The 22,782-nt window shown below is 44.8% G+C and overlaps 1 protein-coding gene across 1 annotated transcript in view; it reads right to left on the bottom strand.

Moving 5' to 3' along the window:
- The window catches only part of LOC144161011 (uncharacterized), a 431,944-nt gene that overhangs the window by 67,772 nt on the left and 341,390 nt on the right, over positions 1-22,782 (bottom strand). The window lies entirely within an intron of this gene.

Here is a 22,782-nt window from a genome sequence, read left to right as displayed (position 1 = left end):
CTTTATGAATAGTCGCTAGGACAACATAAAGTCTGGACGAGAAAGTACGTGGTAAATCGTCACCACTTCATCTGTTTTTCTAATATCTCGTGATTATTTAAAGTTTGGTTTGCAATTGCGCCACTGCCCTTGGGGAACAGCAGAATTTTGAATTTTTGTTTGTGTTTTGATATTACTGTCGCTTTAAACTACTAAATGTTTTTTTTCTAATTTCAGTGACAATGCAACTCATCGAACCGGTTCGCGAACCTGTTCAAGCTCCCGAACCGGTTCGCGAACCGGTTTGGCACGTGATTTTGTTGAACTGGAACTGAACCGGAACGAAATTTTTTCACCCGAACCCGCCCGAACCGTAACCGAACCGGTATTTTTTTCGGTTCGACACCCTGATATATATATATATATATATATATATATATATATATATATATATATATATATATATATATATATACATATATATATATATATATATATATATATATATATATATATATATATATATATATACATATATATATATATATATATATGCAGAAAGAAATGCCGGCAGTCTACAACGCCAAAGAAGGCATAGGGGAATGGTTAGACGATTTTTTACCGTTAGTGATGTTACATTATTTTATTTTATTATTAATTACATGAGAAAGAAAGAAAGAAAAACGCGCACCCAGAGTGGGGACCGAACCCACGCCTTTCGATTAGATCTCGAATGCCTTACCAATTCGGCTATCTGGGCGACTGTGTTCTCCTTCGCTTTCTGGGGTATTTATATTTTCTACAACTGTATCTGATTCTTGAGGGTGGTAGCCGGCGCCACTCAGACTGCACGGGGAGAAGGGCACCTTCTTTTTTATTTTTTAACCCCCGGGGCGTGACGCGAACGTCTACAGCCTGTCATAAGCGGGTAACTGGCGGGAAACCCTCTTATGCTACCTTGGCATCAAGGCTGCCAGAACCGAGCCCCTCGCTAAGCTTTCGCAAGCTAATAGGGTTCGCAAGATAATAGGGATAATAACCCTATCATCTTCCGAAAGCTTAGCGAGGGCTTCGGTTCTGGCAGCCTTGATGCCGGGGTAGCAATTGGCATATCCGCGGCCAATTGGCGGCCGCTGGGGCCGCTGAGAAAAAAGACGGTCTACGTCTCCCGCGGTAATCGAGGGGTGGCGCTAGTTGACCGGCCTCGGAGCACTTTTAAATATAAACCCCCCCCCCCCCCCGCGGTAAAAGTCGAGAGGGGAGCCGCTGCAGGGTAGCGTAATTGGTTAACGCACCGCACGCGTTATGCGGAGATGTGGGTTCGACTCCCGCTCCCGGAAAAACGGCGGATTTTTTCTCGACTTATATTTTCGCCTATGTAGCACTGTATTAAAGAAACATGCAAACACACGTCATTCGGCACTATTAAATATCTCGGAAACAGCCGAATAGCACTAGCAATGACGACTGCAACCTTGATATGTGTCCTTACTGAGTCCCTCGTCCCGTATCTTTCTGCTCCGCTACATGCATTACGAGGACTCTGGCTCCAGCAGCTCGGATATGCCAATTGCTAACCCCGACCTCCGACCACGTCTTCCGTGGCGGCCGCTGGGAAAAAAGACGTTCTACGTCTCCCGCGGTAGTCGAGGGGTGGCGCTAGTTGACCGCCCTCAGAGCACTTGTAAATATAACCCCCCCCCCCCCCCCCGGTAAAAGTCGAGAGGGGGCACCTTGTGTACTCAAGGTGTTTTGGTGAGTAGCGCCACCACGGTCCCGAGCTCCGCAGGGGTGCCTACTGCCGTAGGCACTTGGTGTCTTGCAACACCACGGACCCGAGCACATGTGGGTTGGACTCACCCACGTCTCGGGTGTGCGTGGCTTTGCCGTGTCCGGGGAAAAGGGGAACCTGGTGGCTGAGCCAAAGTTGGGGTTGTTTTGGACCTTTACGGCCCCCCAGCAGCGGCAACACGCCACTTCGGCCCCCGCTTCTCGCAGACGGTGCCCCCGGTCTGACCCGCCCGGGGGGAATCAGCCAGTCGCCTTTTCCTGTCCTCCTCTCAGCTCTTTCTCTTTCCTATTTCCTTTCCTAACACTGTCCTGTCATCTCATTTCTTCCTTATTTCTAAGCTTTTCCAGGCGGCGAGGGTTAATCCTGTCCTGTGCAAAGACGTCACCCTTGATCCCGAGCATAGGATTATAGTGGCGAGGTACGGCTAGCGTGTTAAGTCACGTTCCCGTGTTGGGCTCGGTGGTGGGCGGCCGGCCTTGCTACCGAATGTACACCATGTATTTATGGCTTCTTTTTCCATCCCAAAAAAAAACTGATCGGTCCTTGAAAAGGGGCCGCACCGAAATACTTAGCATCAGAGGAGCTCCACCTGTCGAAACCTTTAATATATATATATATATATATATATATACAGAAAGATAGGTCAGCAGTCTACGATGCCAAAGGAGGCATGGGGTGAGGTTAGGCTCTTTTCTTTTTTTTACTACGGTTAATGAAGTGAACATTTTTTTTTTGGCGCTGGCTACCACCCTCAAGTGTCAGATACACTTCTAGTAAATATAAAAAGCCCAGAAAGTGAAGGAGAACACAGTCGCCCAGAAAGCCGAATTGGTAAGGCATTCGACATGTCATCGAAAGGCGTGGGTTCGGTCCCCACTCTGGGCGCGTGTTTTTCTTTCTTTCTTCTGTATATTTAAAAAAAAATGTTCACTTCATTAACCGTAGTAAAAAAAGAAAAGAGCCTAACCTCACCCCTATGCCTCCTTTGGCGTCGTAGACTGCTGACCTATCTTTCTGTATTTCCTCAACGAGCCCCTCATTTCCTTACTATATTATTCTGCGAAAGCCTAGCGAGGGTCTCGGTTCTGGCAGCCTTGATGCCTAGGTAGCATAAGAGGGCTTCCCGCCAGTTACCCGCTCATGACAGGCTGTAGACGTTGGAGTCACGCCCCGGGGGTTGAAAAGAAGGTCCCCTTCTCCCCGTGTAGTCAGAGTGGCGCTGGTTACCACCCTCAAGTGTCAGATACACTTCTAGTAAATATAAATAGCCCAGAAAGTGAAGGAGAACACAGTCGCCCAGATAGCCGAATTGGTAAGGCATTCGACATGTAATCGAAAGGCGTGGGTTCGGTCCCCACTCTGGGCGCGTGTTTTTCTTTCTTTCTTCTTTATATTTAAAAAAAATGTTCACTTCATTAACCGTAGTAAAAAAAAGAAAAGAGCCTAACCTCACCCCCATGCCTCCTTTGGCGTCGTAGACTGCTGACCTATCTTTCTGTATTTCCTCAACGAGCCCCTCATTTCCTTACTATATTATTCTGCGAAAGCCTAGCGAGGGTCTCGGTTCTGGCAGCCTTGATGCCTAGGTAGCATAAGAGGGCTTCCCGCCAGTTACCCGCTCATGACAGGCTGTAGACGTTGGAGTCACGCCCCGGGGGTTGAAAAGAAGGTCCCCTTCTCCCCGTGTAGTCAAAGTGGCGCTGGCTACCACCCTCAAGTGTCAGATACACTTCTAGTAAATATAAATAGCCCAGAAAGTGAAGGAGAACACAGTCGCCCAGATAGCCGAATCGGTAAAGCATTCGACATGTAATCGAAAGGCGCGGGTTCGGTCCCCACTCTGGGCGCGTGTTTTTCTTTCTTTCTTCTGTATATTTAAAAAAAATGTTCACTTCATTAACAGTAGTAAAAAAAAGAAAATAGCCTAACCTCACCCCTATGCCTCCTTTGGCGTCGTAGACTGCTGACCTATCTTTCTGTATTTCCTCAACGAGCCCCTCATTTCCTTACTATATATATATATATATATATATATATATATATATAGCGAATCAGAAAATGGGAAATGAGTCTGATTCGCTATATATATATATATATATATATATATATATATATAGTAAGGAAATGAGGGGCTCCGTGAAAATAAGACAGAAAATAGGGGTTGGCAGTCAAGAAAACCTCGGAGAGCAAAGGGGAGGTTGTGGTGGGTCATAGAAAGAGATGAAGAATTTTTTTGAGTCGAAAAGAAAGTGGTGAAAAAATGCCCGCCGGGTGGGATATATATATATATATATATATATATATATACATATATACATATATATGAGCAGGACGTAGTGAGCTGTCCGCACAAACATTTTGCACTTAAACCGAGACATCTACTGCCGTGCTCGGCGCAACGATCGCGTCAACCGATTAGGAGCAAATAAAACAGCGCATGTTTTTCTTTACCTGTGAAGGACGTGCCCTTTTGAGAAAAAAACTTATCTGGCTTTTAACTGAGCTTGAGAACCGTAGGGCGCCAAAGGTACTTTTTATGCGAGACAGAAGGAAAGCAACCCAGCTGTTTGAAGCGGGAGATCTCGGCGTTGGCCTTCAACGTAAACACGGCAAAATAAATTTCTCTTTATGCCACAGTTCTTAGAGAGGCACCCGCTTAGGGTGTTCGTTTATGTTCATGGGGTTCAAAATATTCCCGCGCATGCAGAACCAAACACAATAAAACTTAATGGCCCATTTAGGCCAAACTGATGCTACCCAGATCGCGCTTTTCTGTCTTGCTGTTTTTTTTACTGTCTGGCCATCGTACAGAAGTGCTGATCGCCATTTTGCCATGTCCTGCTACGAAAATTATGTTTTCTGAACGGTACTCGTACATTTGCATAACCTCAGCCGTTCCCACATATTCCCCCTCATCTAGCCTCAGCTCTTCCCTTCCTCGCGTTTAGTTATTTGATTTGATTTTGATCTGATTTTTATTCTTCCGCGAAAAAACAACAAACAAATCACTTTCGCGCAAAGGGAGCCGGGAAAAAAGCCGTAAAAACAGCTTGACTGGCCCCAGCCCCCCGGTGCAACAGGCGGCAAGCGGCATTGGCAATATGAACAAAAATCAATACAAAAAAAGACTGAACAAGCAAGCAGCCAAATGCAAGCAAGTAAAATGCACACAAAGCAGTAAAAAACGCTCTTTGAAGAGTAAAATAACCGCTTATACATTGCTACAACACACCTCAATGATATTTAACATGACAGGTAATTGATAGTGAATCCTTTCGTACCTATAGTTGGTTGTAACCCTTGGAATTTCCCAACGTTCATTTACCCGCAACTCTCGCACTTGTTCTTTTGCCTTCAGCCCGGAAAGTTGTATCATGAACGCGTCATTATTCTTAAGAGCTAGTTGGTGTCGTTTTAAAAGTGTGGAGTGGTAAAGTTCCGTGACAGGTAATTGGTTCAAGGACCTGAAAATAGGTTCCGTATGGGCGTCATACGTGGCATTAACAATTGTACGAACGTCTTCTTTTGAATTCTTAACAATTTTTCTATATTGCTTTTCGTTGTTGTACCCGAAACCAAATATGAGTACGTTAGGCATGGTAAAGAAAGGGAGTTATAAAGTAACAGTTTTATTTTTTTATGGAAAAAATCTGAATTTCCACATGATACCTACTGCTTTAGGCTGCTTGTTCAAAACAGCTTCTAGTTGGTCGTTCCAAGACATGTGCTCTTCTAGAAGTACCCCAAGACTTTTTACTACCCGAACAAACTCAATCTTTTTTTACCCAAATCTCAGCTCGAATCTATCTCATCAGGTTTTCGCATAGCAAGGAACAGAATAGCCTTCGTTTTCTTTTCATTCATGGTCAAGGAATTGGCCTTACTCCAAGCATCCAATTTATTTAGCAGCGCATTACGGGTTTCTATAAGGTTGCCGAGGTGTTTTCCTGTAAGAAAGAGGCTCATGTCATCCGCATAAAGGAAAAATTTGGTTTCTACGTCAATATTAACAACATCGTTGATATAAAAATTAAAAAGCAATAGACCCAATATACTCCCATGTGGCACTCCTGAGTTTACAGGCCTTAACTCAGAAGCAACATCATTAATTTTCACCTGTTGATAGCGATGTGCAAAGTAAGATTTTCTGAAATATTCCTCTAAAACCGTAGCACCCCAACTTTCCTAGTAACATCTCGTGGTTAACGCAATCGAGGGCCTTAGAATAGTCGACAAATATACCTAATGTGTAATGTTCTTTTTCAAATGATTCCAAAATATAGTCTTTCTGAGTCAACAGAGCTGTCTCTGTTGAACGTCCCTTTCTAAAACCAAATCGGCACTCTGTTGTGAGGTTGTGTTATCTGAAAAATTCGTGATGCGGATGAGTATAAGTTTCTCAACACACTTAGAAAAACCTGTAGAATGAAAATAGGACGGTAGTTTCTGAAACTGTTAGTGTCGCCATCCTTAAATATTACGGCAACTTTGGCTAATGGCAGTTTCTTAGGAAAAACGCCTTCTGCAAAAATGCAGTTCACTATATGTTCGGGAATTGGAGAGATTTTATTTATGAAATATTTAACTGGCAGAATTTGTAGGCCGTAAATGTCAGAACATTTGATTTCATGCGCTGAGATGGGTGTTATAAATGCGCTCTCTCTGACTTGTGGCATTAAATACTTAGCAGACCTGGGGTTATAACTACTGTTTGCTACTGAGACAAAAAAACTATTGAAGGCATCAGCTAATTCTTCCCCTGTAAGGTCGACGCCATTAGAAGTAATTACGGATACTGATTCATTAGGCGCCGTTCGGCCAAGTATAGCGACCAGAGCTTTTCAGTACTTCAGTATTGCAGAGATCATACAGATATCGTTGTTTGGCATCACGAAGGAGGCTATTTAACTTGTTTCTATGTTGCTTGACTCTCTGAAAAACGGTTGAATTTTTTTGTTTTAAGAAATCTTTGAAAAAGTTTATTTTTTTCCCGCATTCCTTTTAAGAACTCTTTCGTTATCCATGGTTTTCGTGCTTTTCGAGGTTGTTTTCTTACTTTTGGGGGGAAACATCTAAAATATATTGTTTTGAACGTTTCTAGAAAACTGTTGTAAGCTTCGTCTGGATTCAGGGTTTAAAAAACCTCTGTCCAATCAACTCACATAAGTTCTGTGCTGAAACGCTCTAGTGTAGTGGGATTAATACCACGTGAAGTTACAGCTGGTATAGGCTTCTTCAAGGGATTAGTGGGCTTTAGTTTATCTAGCACGAGGAAGATAGGGAGGTGATCACTCACGTGGTAATCAATAACACCGGCTCTATGTTCGGGTGCTCCATAGAGCCACCTATCGTACCATCACAGGCCTCCCAAAACATACAAAAACAGCATCTTGAAGTGCAGAGGTGCGCTGCCTGACACGAAACGTAGGACAGGGTTAATACCACAAAAACAGACAGCCCACTCCCAAGCCTTGCTGATACAAAAACAGAAGCTCTTGAACGAGCAGTTGCGCTCCCTCCTATAGACGTAATCATGAAAGAAACTCGTGAACAGGCAGAAACCAAACGCGGGCTCACCCGACAAGGGCTCCTTCTCACATCATGGGACGATCAGAAGCCTATCCCGGTCATCGACCTTCCCATCCCTTTAGCACCCTGGACAATCTCGGAAAACATCACCACCGATCTCACCAAACATATCCCCCGTTCTAGAACGGCAACAAGATCTAAACGTAGCCTTCACTTGGAGAAGTCCAAACTTCCCAATGAGATCGACATCTATACCGACGCCAGTGTGGCAACTTCGCATACTGGCATAGCATGGACCTGCCCTGAAAACCCATCCCTTGGAGGTGAACTCTCCCTCAGACACGATGGTGCAACTGCACTGGAAGGCGAACTGCATGCCATCAATGGTGCCCTTAATCATATTTCCTACGACCTCAATAGTTGACCACCAACCAAAATACGGATTCTAACGGACACGTTCGAAGCAATTCAAGAACTTCGCAAGCCACTCTCCCTCAACCCGCTCGGCAACTCTATAATCTTAAACAAAGAACTCCTCAAAAGCCACAACGTGAGCACCAGAATTGACTGGATTCCTGGCCACGAGGAGACCGGCGCAGGGAACCAGTCCGCCCACGAGGCGGCACAGGACTGTTTGAACTTTACGCCTCCACTGGTTCCCCTTTCAGCCTCCACACCCACTCCTCCAGCCATCCTGCTTCTCCGACTAAAGAAACGTAAAAGACAACGTTACTAACAGGTTACACACCCTGGGTATCTTGCCAACATTGTCTCCTGCAGCAGATACGAGAAAGTATTCATTAACAAGCTATGCGCGGATGCCGCCTACACTCCTCACATTACCCAGAAATGGACCAGATGCCCCAACCCACACCCACGATGCCCCTACTGTAACACTGACGTCAAATCAAATCTCCACCACCTAGCGTGGACGTGCCCACACTTTGCCAAACATCGCCCAGAGAGTTTAACAAACATTAATCCCGACACCCTACCACATGAAGCATATACTGGATTAGACGCATCTTTATTACGAACAATTGCTGCTTTTGCAGTGAAGAGTGGTCTCGCGCGAGTAGTCTAACTGGGCCCGACCCCGGTGAAGACTTTCAGGCCCCCATAAGACGAATTCCCTCTTTGTATACGGGCCTTGATTAGTAATCCCCTCCCTTCCATCCCTCTCCCCACTGTACGGCAAACGCCCTCTTTGCTCCAATAAAAATACTCAATCAATAAATCAATCAGAATTCGTAATAAAGACATCGATTGAGGTCTCCGTTCTAGATGTAATACGTGTCGCTAGGTGAATTGCATTAATACAACCATTAAAGACGATAGTCTTTCTTGGGCTACTTAAACCCAGAAATTTTAGTCTGTATGTCTGTCTGTCTGTCTGTTCGTCTGTCTGTCTGTGACTCGATTGAGCCACCCGGCCAAAGTAAAACAAGGCCTGCGCAATAGTTTTATCTAGTCACAGCTAAATCTACCCGTCTAAGTCTAATGTTCATATTTGTCAACATTGTTGAAGAAGAACAAGACATTACGCAAATACAAGACAACAAATTAATACAGAAGTGATATTTGCAGTGTTCCTTTATAAAAAATCGTACATGCATGGCTTTGGCGAAATTAAATACTTCAGCAACTGCAGAAAAAAATTTCACTTCGCCGTCGCCTGCTGTCGCCCGCGCCACTATAGCTTCTGGCGCCATTTTAAGAAATCAACCGGCAACAGTTACGAAAAGTTACACTAGATAGGTTTCACGTTCTGCTTGCAACACACGTGGAGTAGGGAAACGCGGTTCTATAAACGTTGAAGTAGGGCGCCTCGATTCACGCGCGCCTCGATCCCGGGCATCGAGACACCCGGTTTGGAGCAGTGGAACGCGGGAAATTTAAAATGTTTTAAGCAAACCTTTTCGTCCTTACCTTGGGAGGAGCGCGACGCAAGAGGAACAACATGAGAGGTGAGCGGGAAAGCGAAGGGAGGCATTTACTTGGCAAAAGTCGATAAAGGCTATCGTCTTTTGACGACATTTGCAACGAAAGGAGCAGATACGCGGCCAATTTTTTTGCCTCAATAATTCTCATAACTTCTCCTTGAACCGATGAGTGCTGTAGCCTCCTAGTATTACAGAGTAATTGTTTTCGCTTATCCAGTTTAAATATGTTTCGAGAAATGCAAGGAAGTCCGAAAGTGCCCCTTTAGGAGGGCGATACATCACCCTGAAAATGTTAGTGTCGCTTTTCATTGTTAAGATTTTGTAGTCGGTGGCTGATATTGAAAAGCTAGTGACTACGGAGCAAGAAAAAATGTTCTTTGTCAGGATTACAACGCCACCTCCTTATTTAGAGTTACGGTTTAAAAAATAGAAGGTATACCCATTTAGTTCTAACACTTCTTGTTCGCTTCGATACCATGTCCCCGTTAACATGATAACATCAAACGAAGGTGTTATGCCTAGTAACAGCTTCAATTCTTCTTCTTTATTTCTAGCCGACTGAGCATTTATGTGAACAAATGAAACAGATGTTTTTTTTTTCTTATCTGCAAAACAATGGAATTTTTCTATTGAAAAGCGGTGGTTGTTGATAGTATATTGTCGAACTTTGTCGAGTCGAACTTTGGATAAGAGTTTATTCTGTCTTATCAAGGTCATCGGGGGAACCGATCAGAAGAGCATGCGTCGATTCAGCCTTCCTTACAAAAATTTTTCCGTTTTTCGTCCAGCAGAAACGCCAGTTATGTTCCTTTTTTTTTGCGACGGTCATTCCGAGCAGTTTTTTCAGCGACGGGCAAAGATGCTTGTTTGCATAGATGGGCAGTGCAGTCTCTTGTCCGAGATCAGTAGTAGAAAGTCGCTTTTTCTTGGCCTTTTCTAGGAACGCATCACGTTTAGAACGGGAAAGAAGCTGCACGTTAATGTTCTCACGTGAGCTGTCCTTCGTAGGTATGTGGTGATATATCTCAAGATCATGGTCTGTCACGTGCTCACTGATAACATTTCCAATCGTTGCAATGAGTTCTGAAAGATTTTCTCCAGGGACAACACGGACACCTTTGATTTCTATGTTCTTATTTTTACTGTATTGTTTTAGCTGTATTATTCGGTGCTCATATTCAGCAACTTGCTTTCTTAACATTCTGCAAACGCGACAACCTCTACAAAAAAACTGAAAGGCAACCGTTTAATACGAATTTGCTTGCTTGTTACAAAAAATTCTGCAACCTAATAAACACGGAGCTAAAAGAAGCTAAAAGAAAGTATTATGAGCAAAAAATAACTAAGGGCGGAAATAGTACGAGAAAAAAATGGGAAATCATTAATTCCTTTTTGAATAGAAACCCATGTTCAGATAAAATAACTACAGTTGTTCCCAATGATGTCACTTACAGTAACCCAACTGACATCGCTGATCAGTTTGCAAGGTTTTTCTTTAACGCCAAGTCCACCCTACCTCCATTAAATGAAGTGGTCTTAGATCGCCTACTCCATTCGTTCTTTCTGTTTCCCACGACTCCAGATGAAATAATCAGCGTAATAGGTACCCTAAAAATGACAAGTGCTGGCCTTGATGGCATTCATTCCTCCCATATAGAAATTGTAGCTCACCTTATATCAAATGTATTCTCTTCAATCGTGAATTTAATGTTGAAAACTTGGGTTTTCTCGCATGAACTGAACCAGGGTAAAATAATGCCCGTATATAAAAAGGTCATACTTCGTCACTGAATAACTACCGCCCCATTCGCACCTTACCATTTTTGAGCGAAGTAATTGAAAAACTGATCTCTACACGTCTCACAAATTGCCTGAACAAATTTAATATACTATCTCCCTGTCAATTTGGCTTCCGTTCCGGCTACTCCTGTGACCTTGCGCTAATTTCACTTACTGACCAATTAAAAAAGGCTATCGACAGCGGTTACTATGCGGGCAGCGTTTTCATCGACCTAATTAAAGCTTTCGATACGATAAATCATCACATTCTTTTTATAAAGTTGAAGCACTTGGTATAACTGGCCCGCCATTAGTATTCTTGCGTAGCTATCTCCGTAACTGTACACAGAAGGTGGTAATTTTTAATGCGTAGTCCTCAACCAAATTAACTAACATTGGCGTACCCCAGAGGTCCATACTGGGGCCCCTTTTGTTTTTACTCCATATTAATGATTGCCTCTTCATGCCTCTCTTCATACGCAGACGTCACCACAATGTTTAACTCCGATACCAACGTTACGTCCTTAACTGAAAAACTGACCTTAACTGACCTGTCACAACTGGCTCGGTGGTGCAGTAATAACATGTTACAAATTAACGCGTCTAAGACAAAATTTGTCGTCTTCTCTTCACCGCAAAAACCTCTACCTTCTATCCATCCCGTTAGAATTACTCGCAGTGACATCCCTGTAAGTGACTGCTGTAGATTCCTAGGCGTTGAACTCGACAGTAACTTGAAACACCACCGACACATTGCATATATTAGGAAAAAACGACATATAGCGTTAGAATACTGATGAAATCTCTCCTTTATTTCAATCCCTCAATACTAATTTCGTTGTATCTTTTTTTTAATTAACACATTTATTACTGTATTACTTCATACGCCCATACCCATACACCACTCATCTTACTTCAGTTCAGACAATTAAAAACCAAGCGATAAGAATTATATGTATGTATGTATCTGTTTGTTTTATGGCGCAAGGGCAACGATGGAAAAAGAGCGCCAACGCAATGGTTGATCATTTTGAATGATGTTTTTATAAAATGGTGCTATAAATGTGACGATTTTAAAAGAGGTTAGTGTGGGGGTGTATACAGCCCCTCATTTACAACAACAATAAAATTGGGGGAATAAGAATGGCAGGGTAAGAATGTAAAAAAAAATAAATAGACACTCATAGCGTCCTCCCACTCTGAGGGGCCCCGAGGTTACACGTGGTATGATATGCGGTTTAAAAAGCCAATGTCTCCCAGGTAAGCAAAAAGGCGTTTACTTGGAATTAAGGGTTGATCAGGTAAAAACATCGAGGGATGAAGAGGAATCATGTGAGTGTAGAGTTCCCGGAAGTGCTTTTTCTTTGCCTTGTGGAAGTACCCACACTCAACTAAGACATGGCTGACAGATAGGCGATGTCCGCACCTGTCGCATTGTGGCGGTGGTTTGCCCTGCAGAAGGTGCGAGTGAGTAGCGTATGTATGGCCTATTCGTAATCTGCACATGTATACTTCTGTTGTTCTGTTGTGTTTTTCTGTGTAGTAGCTGCCTAATTGGGGTTTTATAGTGTGGAGTTTGTTATCTGTCTGAGTGTCCCAGTGTTGCTGCCAGCGTTGTCGGATTGCCTTTCGAATGAATGGTTTTCAGTCAAGATAGGGAAGCTGCTGAACGTCGACGCTGCAGCGAAGTGCTGCCGCAGCGGCGCTCTGGTCTGCGAGTTCATTACCAGGAATGCCACTGTGTCCAGGCACCCAACACACGACTATAACCTGTTTTAAAGCGTAGGCTGCCATTATCTCTTTAACTAACCTGTTCAGCACAATGTTCCTACTTGGTTTTCCATAATGCACGTTTGTCACAACACTCAATGAGTCTGTGTATATAATGGATTGTTGTGTCTTTGTTTGTATTATGTGTTCTAACGTAATTAATATAGCATATGCCTCAGCCGTAAATATGCTTGTGTTTCTGTTTAGTGTCCTTGTGCTGGCAAAGTTGGGACCGTTTGCAGCACATGCCACAGCAGTGGCAGTTTTGGAGGCATCTGTGTAAAAGGCAGTGTATGGGAATTTGTTTTGCAAGTGTGCAGGAAGTGTTGTCGGATGAGTTCTGCGGGTGAATGTTTTTTGTAAATTTCCTTGAACGACATGTCACAGGTGACAGGGCGCAGTTGCCAAGGCGGCATGAACTCAACGAAGTCAGCTTTGTAAGATTCTGATAAAATAACCCCAAGTTCCTCCGCATCCACCTTCACTCGGATAGAGAAAGGCAGAGGAAGCGACAGACGGCTCAAAAACAGCCTTTCGGACGCTTTGTTTTCAAAAATAGCATTTAGCGGATGACTATTTAAGGATGTTGCCCTTACGCAGTACAAAAGTGCCATGTATGTACGCTGGTGCTCTGAGCACCACTGATCCGTTTCTGCATAGAGGCTTTCAATAGGACTCGTCCTGAAAGCCCCGGACGCCAGGCGGAGCCCCAAGTGCAGCACTGCGTCCAGCATTTTTAGAGCTGTTTTTGATGCAGACCCATACACTACACTTCCGTAGTCTATACGGGACCTGACAAGACTGTTAAAAACACGTAAAAGGCATGTTGTATCTGCACCGTATGACTGGCGGGAAAGGACTTATAAGATGTTCATAGTCTTCATGAATTTCATTTTAAGTTGTTTAATGTGTGGGATGAATGTAAGTTTATCATCTAAAACTACTCCAAGAAACTTGTGTTCTCTTTTTACGGGTATGTCGACTCCCTTAAGTTGTATGGTTGGTTGCAGATGCATCCCACGCTTCCTGGAAAAGAGAACACAAGTGCTTTTCTGCGGATTTAGGATAAAACCACTTTTGTCTGCCCACTTGGCTAGTCTGTTAACAGCAACTTGGATCTGCCGTTCACAGATAGAGGAGTTGCATGACCTGAAGCTAATGTGAACGTCGTCTACATAGATTGAATAAAAAACGGTGGGTGGCAGTGCTCTCCCTAACGTATTCATTTTTACAATGAAAAGTGTGCAGCTCAGCACTCCACCCTGGGGAACGCCATTTTCTTGTGTATACGTCCTGGATAACGCTGCACCAACTCGTACCCGGAATGTTCTATCTGATAAGTAGCTTTCCAGTGTGTTTAACATGTTTCCACAAATGCCGAAAGATTTAAGGTCATGCAGGATGCCATACCACCTAGTGGTGTCATAGGCCTTTTCGGTGTCAAAAAATACAGATATACAGTGTTGTTTATGGGCAAAAGCTTCTTTAACAGCTATAAGATTGTCAGTTGTTGACCTGCCCAAGCGAAAGCTTGCCTGGCAGCTATCAAGGACACCATGATATTCCAAGAAATAGATAAGCCGTCTATTGATCATCTTTTCAAAGAGCTTGCTCAAGCAGCTTGTCAAAGCAATAGGGTGATAGCTTGCCACAGAAGAGACATCTTTCCCCTCTTTCAATATAGCCAACACAATTGCCTCTTTCCAAGCATGAGGGAAGTACCCAGCACACCATATCTTGTTGTACAAGAGTACAGTATTGAGGGTATCTATGTGCAGGTGCTGAATCATTGTGTATGTTATTTTATCAGCTCCTGGTGCCGAAGCATGGCATGTGTTGAGGGCTACCATAAGTTCCTGCAGCGACAAAGGAGAGTCATACCCATCATTAGATTTCTTGTGGTCACGAATAGGCCTTCTTTCAATAGATTCTTCGTATCGCAGGAATGTCTCAGTGTAGTGGGAGGAGCTGGAAATATGTTCAAAGTGCTGCCCCAGTGTGTTTGCTTGGTCTTCAAGTGTATCACCAGTGGAGCTGACAAGAGGTGTGACATATGTTTTCTGCCCCTGCAGTTTCCGTATCCTGTTCCAAACTTTGCGCGCATCTGTGTAGGAATTTATTGATGATAGAAAAGACCTCCAACTATCTGTTTTTGCTTGACGTCGGATTCGCCGTCCCATGGCTTTTGCGCGCTTGAAGGAAATTAGGTTTTCTGTAGTAGGATACCTGCGGAGGACCCCCACGCCTTATTCTGAGCATTTCTAGCCTTCTTGCAATTGTCATTCCACCAGGGCCTCTGAAGATTACGTGTGGTACCGGAGGTCTGGGGAATAGAAACGCTAGCAGCATCAAGTATATGTGCTGTGATGAAGGAGCACGCTTCATCAATACCTAAGTGTGTTATTGATGTGTAAGTAAGTTTCGACATCTCTTTAAACGTTGCCCAGTCGGCACCAGCTTCTTTAACCTTTTCATGTGAAGTGTAACTGTAGGGGCATTTTTCTAAATATCTGAGGGTGACTGGGAAGTGGTCGCTCCCGTAGGGATTCGTACCCACTTACCATTCGATTGACGGAAAAAGAACGGGGGAGCCTATAGCAAGATCAATGTGTGAATATGTGTGGTGTGCTATATTGTAGTATGTCGGCTGCTTTTTGTTAAAGAGACAAGTTCCGGACGACAAGAGAAAGTTTTCTATCAACCGGCCCCGGGAATCTGTGCGTTCCGATCCCCATAGTGGGCTGTGCGCATTAAGGTCACCAACTAGTAAAAAGGGTTCTGGCAGTTGATCTATAAGGGACTCAAATTCGTAACTGGACAGACGATATTCAGGGGAATGTACAGTGAGCAAATTGTTGTTAACTTATTGAAGATAATTGCCCGAACAGCAACCGCTTCTAGGCCGGTGCGCAAATGAATTGACTGACAAGGGACAGCTTTTTGTATAGCTATTGCCACACCACCAGAGCAGTGCGAGCAGCTGTCTCTGTCTTTTCTAAATACTGAGTGTTGGTTTAGGGAGTTGGTATGCTTAGAGTTCAAGTGAGTCTCTTGTAAACACAGGACATTTGTTTGAGTTTTGTGTAGGATTTCATATATATCATCTAGGTTATTAATTAATCCTCTACAGTTCCACTGCGTAACTATTTGTGCTACCATAAATGTTTAAAGAAGATTTTCGCTGGTGAAGACTAGGGATGGATGTATCACTTACCACACTCAGGTATGATCTGGGCCAGTGACACGGGGGGCTGCTGGCTTTTTTTCCCCGCCCCGCCATGGAGCGCTGTTCTTTCACCGCCTTAGGTGCTGGCCGAGACGGTGTCATGTCTATGTCCTCGTCTGAGTGCTGGGACAGCGACGAGATGGAGTCCTTGCGGCCTCCGACACGGAATATGTTCAAAGTGGAGGAAGGATTCCCTCCCACCATCGTTTGTTGCGTGTTGGACGCAGAGGCGGTCGAAGGACCCGCCACATCTACATCCATGGCCACCTGAGGTCCGGTAGCCGGAAGAGGGGGACCAACGGCAGAGCCGTCACTCCTGGCGTTCGTGGCCGACGCAACACTTGCGGGTGTCAGCTGGTTGGGCTGCCTTAAGCAGCACCCTGGGGGGCTGGGGCGGCACCAAATCTGCTTCGCAGTACTGGGTGGCCGCAGTGACAAGACGCCGCTCCGCCCCCCGGTGAGCTGCGTCGGCATACTTCGCAGAAGCAAAGGCGCTGAGACTTTTACGCGCGTCTAGGTAAGAGATGTTCTCGCTGACTTTAAGATTGAGCATTTTCTTCTCAAGTTTGAATGTTTCACACGTCCTTGAGTACGCTGTGTGCGGGCCACTGCAGTTCGGACACTTAATCAAAGTGCTGTTGCAATTCTCTTTGGGGTGGTCGTGCTCTGAGCACTTTGCACACGTTAAACGCCCACGGCAGTTGTTAGTACTGTGCCCATAACGTTGGCACTTAAAGCACCGACGCGGGTTGGGGATATATGTTCGGACGGTACATCGAAGAAAGCCTGCATTCACAAATTCGGGTAAGGTACTGCGGTCAAAGGTGAGGACAACATGTTTGGTTTTGATTTCCTGATTTTCTCGACGCATAGTGATCCTCCTTACTGCAATGACGACCTGGTCGCGCAGTCCCTCGAGGATGTCAGAGTCAGTTTCATTGCAGAGATCAGATTCGGATATCACACCTTGGGATGTATTTAGCGTTCGGTGGGGAGTGACTTTGACTTTCAGGTCGCCAATGAGGGTTTGTTCAACAAGCTTTTTTGATTGTGCCGGGTTGTTTACTTCTACATGGATCTCTCCAGAGGTCAGTTTCTTGGCTTTGTAGTGTTTTCCCACAACACGTTCAATGCACTTAGCTATTAAGAAAACGGACGTAGATGTCACTGCCTTTGTATTGTATTCGGATGCAATGATCAAGAACCGGGGAAAGTTGTCAGGTATTTGGAACGATAGGGCAGGCAATGGGGGAAAGTTCGCTTCGGTGCGGCCCCTTTTGGGGGGCCGATCAGTGGGTTTAGAAAATTTTGAAAGAACCATGCAGCATGGAAAAAAGCAGGGAACGGGAGTACTTCCTTCGCTCGGTTTACCCTGATGCCGAGAGAGGTCCCGGAGCTCCCTGCCTGGTAAACAGACAGGGAGCCCATCCGCCGGAGCTTGACCACGGCTCCGACAGCCACCGTTTGTGGTTTCTACCCTTCACCTTAAAACTCGTAGCCACGGTAGGATACAGCGTGAGTATGGGGGCTCGGGGTCCACGGTATCGCCAGTACCGTCACCAAGATTGCTCAAGGTGCCCCGTGCGGGGAAACGATAAGAATTGCCACGTCAAGACCATTTCTTACTAATGCTACGTCATTACTTCACAAAAACAATATATTAACTGTAACCGAACTAGTTAAATATAACCTCGGTATTTATATCTATAAAATTACAAACAATAAACTTCCGCACTTAAATGCTATTCTCTCACATAGGAATGTCACAAGATTTGCCCTAAACAATACCTTTCTCTTTGCAAACGTTCTGACTAATTACGGCAAGCAAACCTGTATAAAAGTACTGTTAAACTAATTTTAACTTCTGCGTGGTGGGTGAATCGAGGGACGGACGGACGGACTCATTATAACAAAAGTACATAACAAGCGCACTGGTGTAAACCGCGCCTACAGAAATTTGGCGTATACATAAAAGTTTCGCGTATACATATAAACGTTTAACGTATACGTATAAACATTTGGAATATACGTATAAACTTTTAAGACATAAAGTTGGGCTAGTTGGTTATCTGACTGCATTTTACTAGCGAAAAATAGACGCGGACGAAGAAGTACACAGGACACTCGCTAGTACACAGGACACTAGCGAGTGTCCTGTGTACTTCTTCTTCGTCCGCGTCTATTTTTCGCTAGTAAAATGCAGTCATACGTATAAACGTATATACGTATTTGATACATATACGTACAAACGTTTGGCGTATACTACGTTTGGGGCATACATAACACGAGTCAAAAGTGAGGACACAACAGGAGCGTCTGGCTAATATGCCAAGATGAAACTAGAACGCGAAACTTGCTGCCTAATGAGTGAGCGTGTTGCAAAGGCCAGCAGCAAAGTCCTAGTGCCTAGATATTATACAGGCAGATAATCAAATGAGCGGCACGGGAAACTGGAGTCGTGGGTCATATTTAAGAATACTGCAATCACTTGGAAGGATTTTCGCAGTGTGGGTGATAAGGTTGCAGGAACGTTTTGCGGAAGCAACTAAATGAACAGTGAATAGAAGCTCAAAACTATACACAAAACGGAAAGCGTTATGACGCACTTACAATCTCCTATAGGGACCGGGCAGCTGGATGGGTGGCGCCACCACTCGGCGTTCCCTTCGTTAGTGGAATGAGCCGGTGCATTGGGCTACGCAGCCTCCCGTTGTTTTTGTCGTGTTTACCTCGGTGCTTTGAACGTTTTGGTGGTGTTGTCAGCGGAAATGTGCGAAGAAATGATGTTTAGACCGATGTGTTGAGTTCTTAGATGTAATAACGGCTACGTAAACTTGTGCGACGCTTCCAAATTTCGGAATGGGCTACAATGACATGAGCGCTTTTTGCAGTGATCTACGCTTGGCTCCATCCGTTCTGAGCGCGAATAAAACTACTATGATTTGTATTCATTTCTTCTTAAATGCATTAACGGCTACGTAAACTTCTTTGAAGCGCCTTAGTTTGGGAATGGGCTACATTGACATGAGCGCTGTTTGCAGCGCTCTGCGCGTGGCTCCGCGCGATGTGAGTAGGAATAAAACTATTAATATTAGTATTTATTCCTACTATTTTAAATTGCGTTCACGGGTTTCAATGATTACTGTTTCCACGCCAGCCTTAACGCTGGAATACCTCGATACGTGGGCTTTGAAGAGAATTGATTGATTGTAGGGTTTAACGCGCCGACGCAACGCAGGCGATGAGGCGCGCCGTAGTGGAGGGCTCCGGATTAATTTTGACCACCTGGGGATCTTTAACGTGCGCCGAAATCTCGTACACACGCGCGTTTTTGCTTTTCGCCGCATTGAAGAGAAATGCACCAACGTACGAGATCGATTACCGTGTGGCCATGGAAACTTTGTCGCAGTGTACACTTCCTTTCTGTAACCGTGAGCTTTGTGCCTTCGGTTTTGGTGAGGGACATTGTCACAGCATGGGCGCCTGAAAGCCGAAGAGGAACTCCCACGTTTGAAGAGGTCATTTTATCAGGAGCCAAAGTTATTCAACCACCCAACAGCCCAAGCTACAAAAGAGGCCTCCTTCCCTTCCCGTTTTACAATTTGCGTGTAATAAAGGCTGGCACCGATAGTTTAAAAAAATGTGGCAGTGTTAACTTAAGCCCGTGTTTTTTTAATGCTCAAGTATTCTTTACTGAGCCCCTAAAAAACCGTGTAATGCCTTGTGAAGAAACCATAAACGCGCGATTAGTTTCCTCAAATATAAATGCATCAACCCTTAGCCTCCAGCACAAACGCATTTCCGACACACTGGAAGAAGTTAGGATTTGGAGAGGGGTGCATGTAAGTGCAAAATCAAACATCAAAATCATTCAGCCCTCCGTTTAACGACGAGGATGGTTGCGCGCGAAGCTTTCTTCGTGCGAAATCGAGGGGGAAATAGTGAAACTCAACGACGCTGCGATCAAAAGACCAAACTGCGTGCTGGTAAAATTCAAAGTTCTCACTAGTCACAAGTTTAAATCCACAAGGCAACCAAGAAAACCCACACGAGAAAGCTTTGCGATAAACCGTCATCGTCGTTTGGCGGTGGAGCGCATGATTTTTAAAGCATGGGTGGCAGCTTGTAAAATGACCGCAGCATTCAGTTTGGAAACTGAGTATAGGTTTTAGGCACACTCCTGTCGCTCATCCTTTAGCCACGCAGGAATTGTTTTTTGAAAAACCATTACCATTTTGTGCAACCATTTTGAGCAGCCATTCCAATTCTTGTAAAGCAATGCTTTTCCACGACAAGCAATAACGTTCTACTGTCATGCGGTATTTATGCTCTAAACGATTTTTGGTTACTTTATTAAGCGTACTTCTGTGAAATTATACATGTTTCTACCGTAGTTTATGTTGTTACGGAAGCGTCGTCCATCACAATTTCTGGTTTTACGTAAATTTTAGAAGGTACCCCCAAATTTGTCTTTCGTTTGTGAACCGCACCGTTTCGTCATCAACTGCTAAAGGCCAGCGCCGCAGCATTCCTGGATCGGCTTTGTAGGAGAATTTAGCTGCAATATATTCCTCGACATGCCAAACTTCATGCAGGCGTGAAGAATTTGCAAGAAGGAATGGACTTGCACTTCCAGCTTGACTTCCAGCTCGGCGCACTGAGCGTCGTCTTCTATTCGTAAGGGCGTAAATCCCACACAAGGCATGCCTCGCAAAGGCCACCTCCACGCTCAAGATTTACCGATCTTAAAGAAGTCCTTGTGGTTATCTACGCTTTGCAAGCCGCACCGCAGCAGAACGACAGAAAGCCATGCACAGCAACGCTGCGCTGACTGCCACCGGCATTCCACTGACGAGCGGTTCGCCACGGGCGGCGCTGTTGGCTGAAGCGACGGTGGCGCCATACAACGGGCGCCCGGTCCCTATACAAAATTGTTAAGAGGTATGATGGGATGCAGAGTTTAGTTGGCACAGGAATTCATACATTGTTGTTGCGCCTAGCAAAAAGATATCAAGGATGGCTACATAATATTGGGTCTGCAAAGTCCATTTCTTCGCGTTCAGTTCGCGGAAAGAATCAACATTTAATGCAGTTGTTACAAATTGCGTTTTAGGCGCATGCATTTGTCGAGTAGCGAATCCGGACGAAAGAATCGCGTAGAAATAAATATTTTATGAAATTCTCAAGCCAGCGTAAGTGGAGACAAATACGCCCCCTCCTTGGCGGGTGCCTTACCAATTCGGCTACGGTGATCTCGTCGGCGACGGAGCGATGCCGCGAGGTCAAGTCGTCCCGGTAGCGGCGGGCTGCGTGTCCAATACCCTCGCCGAGCGCTTTGCTCACTCAGACCGCGTTCGCGCAGAGAAGTTGGAAAACTCACAGAATAACTTGTGCAATTCCCAAGCTAGCAGAAAGTGGCAAAGAACTGCCGCAAAATATTTAAGAGGATGTTCGTGGAAATTTTCAGGTAGGTGCGACAAAGGCATGTAAGAGCTGGTCCGTATGATCTAAAGGGGCACTGTCGTCTTCCGCCATTACATTTTGCTCAGGTGGAAACTCGAGCAGAAGTTAACTTTTTTTCATTCGCGTAGGGTAACAGGACGTCTGAAAAACCAACTTGCCATAATATCGCCTTGTAACGTTTATTTTTCATGTTACTTGTAACAAAATCTTCCTGTGCCACTGGGCCGTTGTTGAAGAGGTTAATACAGCTGGCAAGGGCATGAAACTAGACCGGAATATTATTTCGCAACACTAGTTTGCCTTTCCAAGTGGTTGACATAGCGGGCAGCGTCTTGAAACAAGACCAACGGAAAGAAAAAGAAAACAAGATCGAGGAAAGCAGCTAATGAAAAAGCGACGTGATAAAATGTCGGTACATTAGAAAACGGCTCGCGTCGTTACCGTTTCGAGTGTCCGCCCGAGACAACTATTCTCGTTGAAATATACCGCACAAGGACTGCAAGTTAAGAACTTGTTGTAGGGCAAGTTGGCGCACATTCTCAAAAGGTGCCAACTGCACTACGGAAGACGCCACACAGAGAGAGGTACACAAGGGCAGGCGCAATGATTTTTTTTTTTTTTTTTGCCGCGTGGGCGCAATGATATGCCCGTCTGTGTTTATGTCTGTGTTTGTTTATGGAATAAACAAACTGTGTTTATGTCTGTGTTTATTTATGGAATAAGCGTTAGTTGCAAATCTGCGCCTATCCTCGTGTACCTCTCCCTCTCTGTGTGCACCTCTCTCCCTTTTCAGACTGGCGAATCCTCTCTTAAAGTCGTCGATCGACGGGGACAGAGAGACAGGCAAGAGACAGGCCAGGCAGAGAGGCGCGCAATCTGCGGCAGATCCGACAGGCAGAAGCGCGTGAGCCGTGACGCGGCGGCGTTTGTTTGCGTCCACCTCGACCGGGTGGCCATAAAGGGAAGACTAGGACTTTGTTTGAATTATCCCAGGTTCTCATAAATATCACTCGGAGCAACCTACCAACTTGTGCCGTAATGAAACATCCACACATATTAATAATACAACATTCACACACAATACTGACGTGCCATTCAAACTTGCAAAGCAGTCACGAATGGATGAACGATGTTTCCTTTGTCGTTTCTTTCTTTGTGAATCCACAAGCGCTTGTTGGCGCGCGCAGTTTCTCTGTGACACGCATATGCAGGTGACCGCCTTTATTTGCGACTGTTAGTGATATAAAAATAGAAATGCACCTAGAAGTGGCAAATCCAGCAGGTATTTCCCGCAAGGACAA

This window comes from Haemaphysalis longicornis, unplaced genomic scaffold (genome assembly GCF_048455015.1).
Source record: "Haemaphysalis longicornis isolate Haplotype H1 unplaced genomic scaffold, Haemaphysalis longicornis Haplotype H1 scaffold_11, whole genome shotgun sequence".
In the NCBI taxonomy this organism is placed as follows: Eukaryota; Metazoa; Arthropoda; class Arachnida; order Ixodida; family Ixodidae; genus Haemaphysalis; species Haemaphysalis longicornis.
The sequence above is the reverse complement of the archived record's forward strand: the minus strand, read 5'-3'. Positions and strand labels throughout refer to the sequence as shown.